We start from the raw sequence: 12410 nt of genomic DNA on the forward strand, positions 1-12410 counted from the left end.
TAATTGGTCTAGAAAGATGGAAGGAATGGTGATATTCATACCTTTATACACACACACACACACACACACACACACACACACACACACACACACATCAAATACAACATGTAGAAGGTGTTTGATAAATCAATTTAATGATTTAATACCTTAATTCAAATCATTAAGTATATTAAGCATGTTTGATAAAATAACTTAATATTATAATTTAAATTTAACTTTAAGTATTAAGTCAAAAAAGTTAACTCATTCTTAATTTCGAATATTTTTTGTGTCATTTGCCTACACATGAAAATATATTTTAGAATTATGATTTCACATCTATAACTAAATTTTTAATAGTAAATATTATATGATTATTTCATATATTTACAATACTTTGATTATGAATTTTTATAAATAAATTTATTACTTAAAATTAATGAAAATAAATGAGTTAAAATGAACGACGATAAATATTAGTTAAAATTAACAAGAGTAAACATGTTGATTTAACTTAACAACTTAAGAACAATTTACCTTAAAAAAGTCAATAACTTGAGAGCAATTTAAATTAGGAAAATCAACTTAAGTCATTAAGTGTTAAGTATTAAATTTGATCAAACACCCATGTAGTTTTTTTTTCCTTTTTTTCTTTTTTTCTTTTTTTTTTTTCAAAATTATACCAAGGCAATTAGCCATAGACAAGAATTAAGATTTAATTAGACTGAACTGATGACTGGAGTTATTCAATTAATTCCAGAATAAGGATTTTTTGCTAAGATGATGTTTGAGCAGAGTACGATTGAGGTTAGAGTTGGTGTCCATAGTTTCCTAGCTGGTGATGGATTTCATCTGGATTCTCAGAAGATATATGAACTGCTTACAAAATTGGAGATGCAAATGGTCAAGGAGGTTTAGATTCCTAATTTGGATTTTCTACTTCGTGATATAGAGGCAATTTTATAATTTTGGAAGTGTTGATACACAAACTTATTCAATCCATTGCAGATGTTCCAATTCAAATCCATTGCTATTGGATATGCATCATGTGTGATATTGGATTTTACTGGCTATCTATTGGAATAATATCTTATGGATTTGAAAATTGGAAGATATATAAAAGCAAGAAAACCATTAAGAACATTCATTGGATGGTGTTAGCCAATCAACTTTTGCTATAAAGAAGTGATATCTGTTGAAAGCAATGAGACTACTACTTGAGATGGATTTTGTTTCACATGAGTTAACATTTTTGGGAACACGCAATTGATTAGGAGAAAGAGTTTGGCAAGAGGATTAGAGGGAGAGACTATTTATGGAGTAGGTTAAAGATATAATAGCCATGTTGCTTTCCAGATCATGCTAGATAGAGGCCTCAAGTTCAACCAACTTTAGCAGTTACAAGTTGTACTTTGGCAACCGATTCCCTGGAAAGCCAACACTACAAAAAAAAAAAAAAAAAAAAGGTTTTTAATGACGAATTTTTAGTCACGACCACAAATATCGTGACCAAAGATATTATTTTGTCACAATTTAAGGTAAAAAAAAAACATGTTTAGTCACGGTGATTTTATCAACCGTCACCAAAAGGATTGAGGAAAGGGTATTTTAGTGACAGATTTATTTGAAATCGTTTGTAAATTTAGGGAGGAAATTTTGGCGCCAATAATTTTAGTCACGGTAATTTTATCATTCGTGACAAAAAGTGTAATAAATGGTGTTTTAGCCCATTTTTTATGTATATATATATTGTGACTTTTAGTCATGCCATTGATTGACGGTGACTATATGGGAACTTATAGTCACAAATTTCACATTGACCATGACCAAATGCATAGATGTTTATTTTAAATATTTTGAACTTATGGTCACGGGGTTCACACAATCGTGACCAAAGTCTATTATTTATTTTAAACCATTTTTTGGTTATATATGTATATATATATATATATCATAGAAATTATCATTAATAGTAATAATAATAGTTCTTATTAATTATAAAAAGTTTAAAGTTATATTATTATATTTTTTTTAAGTTAAGAAACAAATTAGTGTGTTACCATTTTTCTTTAGTTAAAATTATTTAATTTCCTTGTTATGATTAATGTTTTAATAAGAAGTAAAATAAAGTTTAATATATTAGTTTAAAAATATGATGCTTCAATTTGATATTATTTGATAAAATGTTTAAATGCAAGTAAGTTAGCAAATTAAAAAACAATTTTGGTTTTATATATGATAAATAATTCTTATTGTATTTAAAGTATCAATAAAAGTGATAACTAAATTTTACTATTAACAATTAAAATCAAAATAATCTTCATAATAGGTTTATTAATAATAGGTTAATGATAATAGGTTTTATATTATTAATAATAGCTTTTATATAAAAGCATTAAGAATTTGATTGGCCATTGATATATTTTTTTAATTAGGATGATAATAAGATAAGTTATTATAAGAAGATTTTATTAAATTGTAGTTACTTCTTTTTTTAGTAAACTTAAATTTACTAAACATGTAACAAGAATAATGTTTTAGTTAACTATTAAAATTTTAAAACATAGAACTTGATAAATTTGTAATATAAAATTTTAAAACTTGATAAGCCTGATAAAACTTGATAAAAATTTTAAAATAAAACTTTGAAAATAAAAATTTAAAAATATAAATCTTGATAAATTTCTCATATATAATTATAAAATTTTAAATTTTAAAACTTGATAAAAAAATTAAAATAAAATTTTAAAATATAAAACTTGTTAAATTTCTAATATAAAATTTTTAAATTTTAAACTTGATAATTTTAAAAATTCAAAAACTTGATAAAACTTAATAAAAAATTTAAAATAACACTTTGAGTAAAACATTGAACTTTCAAAATTAATTTTAAATTTAAAAATAATTTTAAAATTTTAAAACTTGATACTTTTAAAACTTTCAAAATTAAATGAGTTAAATGATTTTTAAATAATTAAATGAGCTTAAATAATTTTTATATTTTTAATAATTAGATTTTTTTTGTTAGACTTTTATGCCATCAATTATCTTTGTAATTTAAAAATAATTAATTAAATTTTATATGGTATAATCATGAGCTTAAATTTTATGTATTTATTCTCCAACTAATTGATGGGTTATACAAACAACAAATTTGCCTTGAATGGTGCACTAATCCTTTAAATCAAATATCAATGGGTATTATCCCCAAAACGATAGTTAATAAATATAATTAAAATTAAATAAATTATTTAATATCTAAATAAAAATATTTTAAATAAATAAATAGACAAATAATAATAATTTTTAGAAAATTTTTATTTTTTCTTTATTTCTCTCACGATTTTTTCCTCAAATTTCCTAGTAACGAACTTTTCAGTAACCTGAAATTGCCCTTGAACTTTTTGAAAAATTACTACTCTCTTTCTTCCTCTTCAAAAAACCCTAGTTTTCTGAAACCCTAAATCCAACCATAAAATCAAGGGGCCTCTATATTTCTCACACTGCATCTTCTACAAATAAAGAATTGGTAAATTCCTCTTATATTAAATCCTAGTTTTTATTTTCTTTAATTTGATGTCAGTTTGGTTTTTGAGAATATATGGGAAATGGGCAGGGTTAATGTGAAATTTTTTAGGGGACAAGTGTACCACCTCACCTAGAACCCATCAAGCCAATAATTGAAATATGCTCTCCTCCTCGAAGACACAACTTCTTATGGAACTATTTTCCTTTAGGGGTTGGACTGGGTTTTGATCAGTGCCTAAAATTACGTTTTATGAATATGTTTGCTTTGTTAATTCGTTTGGTTTGTGGGTTGATATGTTGCCTTGTGATTTTCCATTATGATTGTTGTGTGTATGTGGATGAAAAACATCGCTTATTTCATGTTTCTTATTGGAATCAATCTTCTATAACCTCTTTTCGATACTCTTTGACACTGAAAATTGGGTTTTTTTTTTTTTTTTTGCTTGCTTGGGTTTTATTTTTATTTTATTTTTGAATTTTAAATTTTGGGATATACACAAACCCTAACCCTATTTCTTCATTTTCTTTCCCGTAACCGGTGGTATTGTTGGTAACGACCGACAACAACAACTTGGTTGGGCGCAAACATTTTTTATTTTTTTTTTGTTTCAATGTAAAAAAGCATTAGTTACCAAATGAAGAAAAAATATTTTTGTTGCCTGTGAGAAAAAAAAAAGAAAAAAAAAATTCATAACAAAGTTCACCAAATCAAGTATTCGTCAATATTTTTAGAAATAAATGGGTTTATGAAATGCTTATAAATCCAACTTCATCCATTCATAAAAGAGATTAATTAGACTTGGTTTCTTTATAGGTAAATTACTGAGAAGCATCTCTGTGCCTAGTAGCCTCCTACTAGAAATTTAATTGGGATGGTAGTCTTTATGCTTTTGCATAAGTTAATTATAGATATTCTTACCTCTAGGGTTTTTTGGTTTGGTAAATTGTGTGGTTTTATTTTAAGTTGATCTCTTTATTATCATATAATATACTAAGTTTTGTAAGTTCTTATACATTTTATGTTTTTGAAATATATGAATTTGAAAAGTTAGTCCAACATTGAACTTGGACCCCTTTGGAAACTGCTCCTAAAAATGTTTCTTGAATACTTCATAACATAATACAATTTCAAACTTAATTTGACAATTTTGGATTAAAAATAATTTTTTTGAGAATTTATTCTAAAAGCAAGATGATTTTCAGAATTTATTTTGAAAATAGAATAATTCTTAAAAACAAATTTTAAAGTCCTTTTAGGTATTTTCTTTTTCAAAATGTTTTGAAATATAACTTAAAAAATAGAAAGTAGATAAAAAAATATATATTGTATGTACATATATATATATATATATGTAGTACCTTCATGAAAAATAGGTGAAGAACATAATTTTTTTATCTTTGAATTCCCAAATATAATTTAAGAACTATTAATTAAACCATAGGTTATATAAGACTACCTTTTTATTCTACCATGCTCAAACCCAAAGTAAAATCAATCATTAGGAAATGTATGCAAAAGTAGTAGTTTCACCCATGGGCATCTATCTTAACTCAGAAGCAACCAAATATTATATAAGTTTCAGTAAAAATGATTTGCTACTTTAATTTTTTAAATTTGTTTTTAAAAAATTATTAATATTTTAAGATAAGTTTTTCAAAGTTTATATCTTATGTTAAAATTATTATTATTTTTTAAAAAGAAAAAGCTTATTTAAATAATACCTTCAAGATTTTTTTTTTTTAATTAGCATATGATGGTTGACTTTAGTGAAATATTTACATTTTTAATTATTGTCAAAAGTAAAAAATAAAAAATAGAAATTTTAAAAGTGATACAAGTAAAATCTATTCTCAAATTTATATCTTTCTTTTTATTTAATTTATAAGTTGTGTCTTTTTTTTTTTTTAAATAAAGTAATTAGTTTTTAAAGTTTAAAGATAGTAAACTTATATAATATTTTTAATTAAATATGCTCTCAAATAATATCCTACTTCCAAAACAACTTCTGAACAAAAACCATTTTTTATTAAATAATAATAATAATAATAATAATAATAACAATATCAAACCTATTCTAGAAAAAGAATAAGAATATTTATAAAAAAAATAATTTTTTGTACCCAAATTAGAAAATTATGAAATTTCCAAATACTTCCAAGTTTGTGCATATTGAAAATTTGAAAATACTTATAACTTTGTACATTTTTCACAATTCGATTTTAAATAAAAATTATTGAAAAAAAGAAAAGAGAATAATACCAAAATATAATCTTGATTCCCAAAACTACTTGGGGTGTAATAAAGAGTTAGGATTTTAAGTCCAAATTTTAATTTTGTTCACGCTTAGGATTAGAATTTCTCATTTAGTATTTTATTTAGACTAATTTTTTAGAGAGCATACTTGTTAGCCAATTCTGAATTTTTAAGCATGTTTATTGTATTTTCTTTCATCTATTTATACCTTACCCTTTCGTTACTTCATGATCTAAGATATGCATATGTTGCATCTATTGTGAAGCCTTATCTATGATTTTATATTTTATTATTGTTATCTGTGAACTAACCCTCGTTGATTTTATGCAATAGAAATATTAGTAATTCATTTCTATAAATTATCGAATGTGTTAGTCTCATTGTGTGTTTTTATCTATTTCTTTTCTAATGTTATTTGTCATTAATTTTATCATTTAATCATTTTCATTTTAGAAAACCCTAGAAATCCCTTCAAGTATCCTTGCTTGACAAATGTCTCTTTTATCATATACTAAAAACATAGAAGTTGTAGAATTGTGGATATGATTATTTATTGTAGTCATATTCAAGTTTTCAACCTATATGTTTTGTATATGATTGGTAGAATTGTTTGCAAATGATGCTTGAATTGTCCGTTTGGACAGTTTGGAAATACATAATATCTATAAAATAACACGCCTATGCTTTAGCATATTGATAAGTTTTAACAATGATTCTCGTTGTTCTCTGGGTGCATATTTGGAGAAGGTGACATATTGTTAGCAGCTTAGTTAAGCTAACTAATAGTATGTTTATATCTTAGCCAATTCGTGTACTTGGAGAACTATGGGCAAATGCTGCCGAAATTTTATCAAAATGAAACTAAGCATGTTAGTGATTGATTCGTAGGGATTATGTATTTCTAAATGGGATAGTAACCACTACCAAATATAGGAATTTTGAGATGATAAAAAACATATCACATTCATTATAAGTTGATATGAAGATTCATTGTTATGTGATTGAAGGGTTTAATTTGTGGAAGTACAAAAAAAATGCCAATAGATAAGAGTTGGATGCAAAAGTCAAGAGTAAGTAGCGAATATCATAAAGGAGTTTTGGAGTTCTTAGACTTTGCCTTTAGCAATGCACTTGGAAAAGAAATGCTTTCATGTCCTTGCATTTGTTGCAATAATTGTCTTATGTAGAAGCGAGAAATCATGTATAACCATTTGTTGGACAATGGGATAGCTAGAAATTATGTGCGATGGTTGATGCATGGGGAATATGAGTTTTGTGAACCTACAAATACTATTACTAATGAGTCTCCTATGCATGATGAGATGCAAGAAATGTTAAATGATGCATTTGGAATGTCAATGTCAAATGAGGAATCTAAAAGAAGTCCACATGTGCATGAGGAGTTTGAAAAACCAAATGAGGATGTAAACAAATTTTATAATTTGTTAAGAGAAGCAGAGCAGGAACTATATCTAGGGTGTAAAAAATTCACAAAGTTGTCTTTTATCATAAGATTATTTCATATGAAGTGTCTTAATGGATGGAGCAATAAGTCCTTTACAATGTTGCTTGAATTGTTGAAGGAGACACTTCTTGAGGGTGAGACTTTGCCAAGCAACTATTATGAAGCAAAAAAAAAAAAAAAAAAAAAAAACTTCATGACCTTGGTCTTCATTATATCAAGATTGATGCATGCCTCTCATATTGCATGTTGTATTCAAAAGAGCATGCAAATGCAAATGAGTGTGTTGTTTGTGGTGTCTCTAGATGGAAATCAAGTGATGATCATTCTATAGATGCGTTCACTAATTCAGTAAAGAAAGAGAAAATTCCTACTAAGGTCTTGTGTTATTTTCCTTTAAAACCAAGGCTTCAAAGGTTTATATGTCATATAAGACAGCTTTTCACATGAAATGGCATGTTGATGGTTGCATGGAAGGTGAGATGATGAGGCATCCAGTGGACTCTTTGGCTTGGAAAAACTTCGATAACGTACACCCTTCATTTGAACTAGAACCTCGAAATGTTAGGCTCAGTTTAGAAAGTGATGGGTTCAATCCTTTTGGGAATATGTCAATTTCATACAGCATGTGGCCTGTGGTTCTTATTCCATATAACTTACCACCTTTGATGTGTATGAAACATGCATTCTTCATGTTGTCACTACTTATTCTTGGTCCAACTACACCTGGGAATGACATTGACATATACTTACAACCATTGATAGATGAGTTGAATGACTTTATGGGACGTTGGAGTTGAAACATATGATGCTTCAGCAAAACAAATTTTTTGTATGTGTGCAGCTATATTATGGACCATCAATGATTTTCCTGCATATGAAAATCTTTTAGGTTGGAGTACTAAAGGGAATTTTGCTTGTCTTATTGGTAATAAGGATTGTTCTTTATTTCAATTACAAAACGTACGAAAATGGTGTTATATGGGTCATCGTCGATTTTTGCCGATTGATCATATATTTCGACGTGATAAAAAGTCCTTTGATGGAAAGGAAGAGCATAGAGCAGCACCTAAACAATTGTCTAAGGAAGATGTTCTACATCAGTTATATGGAATGGAACATATTACTTTAGGGAAGACATAAAAAATAAGATGTCAACAAAAAGAAAAAGAGAACATGTTGAACTTGAGCACAATTGGAAAACCCTCATTTTGCGTCACAATTTAGATGTAATGCATATTGAAAAGAATATATGTGACAGTATAGTTGGCACCTTGTTGAGTATTGATGGTAAATCGAAGGATAACTTCAATAGTTGTCTTGACTTGCTAGCTATGGGTATTAGAGATCAAATTCACCCCATACAAAGAGGGAATAAGGTTATATTGCCTGCTGCATGCTATTCACTAACTTCAAATGAAAAAAAAGGAATTTTTTAAATTTTTGAAAGAAGTAAAGGTTCCAGAGGGTTATGCTTATAACATTTCTCGGAGTCTGCAAGTGAATGAAAGAAAGATATTTGGATTGAAGTCTCATGATTTTCATGTTCTCATGCAACAGTTTCTTCCACTTGCAATTCGAGGAGTTCTACATAAGAATGTTTGTGCTATTATAGTTGAACTATATAGTTTCTTCAAACAATTGTGCTCTAAAGTTTTAAAGACTAATCAATTGGAGCACCTTGAGAATGACATAATAGTCACACTTTGCAAATTAGAAAAAATATTTCTTCCATCATTCTTTGATGTTATGGTGCATTTACCTATTCATCTTACAAGTGAGGCAAAGGTCGTTGGACCGGTGCAATATCGATGGATGTATCCTATCGAGCGGTATGTTCTCATTCAATTAATCTTATGTATATTAGGTTTCATATAGTTCATGAAACAAATCTATCATGTTGTGGAATGACAGGTATTTACGTACATTAAAGTCTTATGTCTGTAATAAGAGTCGTTTAGAAGGTTCTATTGCAAAGGGTACATAGCAGAAGAATGTACAACCTTTTGTTCAATATATTTGTATGATGTTGAAATGAAGCATGACCGTGAAGGAAGAAATTGTGTCATTGAAAATAACATAACAAATGGAGGGTTAACCATTTTCAAATTCATGGGACGTACAATAGGAAAGTCAACATCTCGTGTTCTTAGCATAGAAGAATGGTCCTAAGCACATTTATATGTGTTGACTAGTTGTGAGAAAATGACGCCATTTATTGAGTAAGACATTTGAATAAAACTTTATACTAATTCTCATGCAAAAATTTAATTTTGGTCTTTGTGAGCATTATAATTAATTTTATCTTTTTTATCAAAGAGCATAAGCAATCTATAAGGATTAAGCCTCGTATTCGTGCACGAGATGTAGATTTGATTCACATAAGAGAATTCATTAGTTGGTTTGAAGAACGTGTAAGTTCATTCACTACATAAATTGTTATATTATCTAATACACATGTATGTATTAACATCTTATATTTGAATCTATAGATTATACAAATGCGACATGAAGGTCCAATTTCTAAACACATACTATCATTGTCTCGTGGACCAAGTACATCAGTTACATGTTATAGGGATACATCATTAATGGGTTCAAATTTCACGCAAGAGAATGAGAAAATGGAAAAAGAAATCAAAATAGTGGAGTTGTTGTGACCATAGAGGTGTCAAGCTTTGCAAGTGCAATAGATAAGAACCCAATTCCTAGTCATGTTTCTTACTATGGTGTGCTAACTGATGTAATTGAGTTACATTACCTTAGTGGAAATAGAGTTATTTTATTCGAGTGTGACTGGTGGGATGTAATCAATAGTGGAAGGGGAATAAAGAATGATGAATATGGGTTCACGTGTTTGAATATTGAATGTACCATATGCACAGATGAACCATTTGTGCTTGCATCTCAAGCAAAACAAGTCTTTTATGTTCAAAATTCAAATGAGGAAAATTGGCACACCGTTGTAGAGATACAAACTCAAAGGGTTTATGATATGAATCAGAAAGTAACTACTAATGATCCAGAGCCATATCAATAGCTTATAACACTTCATAGTCAACGTGATGTGTATGAGTTAGTCGAGAATGATTTAATCAATTGGGATAGAAATGATATTGTAGGAGAAACTATCCAAACAGATGTTCTACTATCACGACAAGAAAACATTATTGAAAAAGATAATGAATTTATTCATGATGATGATATAGATGATGTGTAGCTAATAATATTAGTAAATACATAAATATATACTTACTAGATATACAAATTGTAATTTATTTCATATTATTTATGTAACTTATTTTGTATTACTTTTTCTAATTTACTTTATTATGTAGGAAATGTCACATTGAATAGGAAGAGTACAAATAGTGTGTCTAGAAGATGAGTTAGACAATCTATAACAACTCTCAGACATACAACCTGCTGCAACTACTACTTCTAGTAGTTCTAGTCCTTCTGATTCTTTAGATCCTTCTGTTGTTGGTATGATTAAGAAGATTATGTTTAACTTTACATATGATAAATGAGGTTTAATTTCTTGAATGATAGGTTTTTAATGTTTAATTTTATATAAGATAAGTAAATTATGTTTCTTTTAATTTCATTATTACTCTTAATAGGTTCCTCCTCTAGCAAAAAGAGGACACGTGACCCAAGACGTAACTTAGAGATTTACTTAGTATTAAACCCGGGGAAAAAAAAACTACACGATTCAATACCAGAGGGCAAGTTGTTTATGATGAAAAAGGGGAAAAATTGTCAAGCTATATGGGAGCATTGGTGCGATCTCAACACAATGTACCCATCCAAGTTCAAGATTGGAATCATGTTAGTGAAGATGTGAAGGAAAAGATTTGGGCCTTAGTATTGGTATATGCTAGTTACTATTCAATCTAAATTGAAATGTTATTGTCTAAAAATGATACCTCTTATTTATACATGACATTTTAATGCAATATAGAAAGAATATGAACTAGAAGAAACATGTAAGAGCTACATTCTTCAATGTTGTGGAAATTTGTTTAGAAGCTATAGAAATAAAATGAAGGCCAAGTATTATAACCCTTATAATACAGATGAGGAGAGATTGAGGCATCGACCTCCACACTTATCAAATGATGATTGGAGGTGGCTCATCCACTTTTGGGGCACACTTGAGGCCAAGGTAAAGATAATGATTTTTTCTTGATAATGTATCTTATGATACTCATATTCACATAAAATGATATTTATTAGTTATATCTAACCTAATACTTCATATATGTAACTTTTATTATGTTTCTATTACCTATATAGGTGACTTTCTATTTTTTAATTGATGTAGGATATCTCAGAAAAAAAAAAAAGGCAAATAAGGTAAAGCAAGTGATATAGCATTCATCGGGATAAAAAAGTTATGCTCAAATTTGATATGAACAGGTTAGAAATTTATTATTAATATGATTTGTTTGTACATAAATAATTCATCATAAATAACTCAATTGTTTTGCTTGTAAGAATAGACACAAAAGAAGGAGGATCGAAGTCAGCCTAATAGAATTGAGATGTTTGCCCTAACACATACAAAAAAAAAATGGGACGCCTGTTGATGATCATTCTAAGGAGATTATGGTAATGAAGTAAATAAATTTATATACTTGTATTTCAATCATAGCCACATACTAAAATTATTTTAAAAGTCTAACAATTTTTTTTGTTTTTTATAATTCCAGGATCAATTTTAGTAATTACTATCCCAACCTGAGGGGACATCTTCTTCTGCTTCTATATCATCTAGAGCATCTACATCTGTAGCATCTACATCTGTAGATGAGATATATACTCAACTCATGGGTCTAGAGAGGCATGACCATGTTCGAGGGTATGAATTTGGTCCTATTCCTACCTCAGTCTTTGGTTTTACTAATAGAAGGCGATCAGGAGTTATTCTTTCAACACAACTTGAAAATCCCCAAGAGATGCTAATAGATATAGAACAAAAGTTTACAACTACAACTAAAACACTCTCAAATGTGAAAGAGAAACTCTCACATGTGAAAGAAACATTTGAAGAGAGGTTGATAGAAGTTCAAAGGAAGACATGAGAAGAAGTGAAAGAAGAGTTTGAAGAAAAAATTATGGAAATGCTAAGAAAAATGCAAGCACAAATTCAAGAACAGATGATGCAAATGATGCAACAATTTT

Source organism: Vitis vinifera, chromosome 6, assembly GCF_030704535.1.
Source record: "Vitis vinifera cultivar Pinot Noir 40024 chromosome 6, ASM3070453v1".
Lineage (NCBI taxonomy): Eukaryota > Viridiplantae > Streptophyta > Magnoliopsida > Vitales > Vitaceae > Vitis > Vitis vinifera.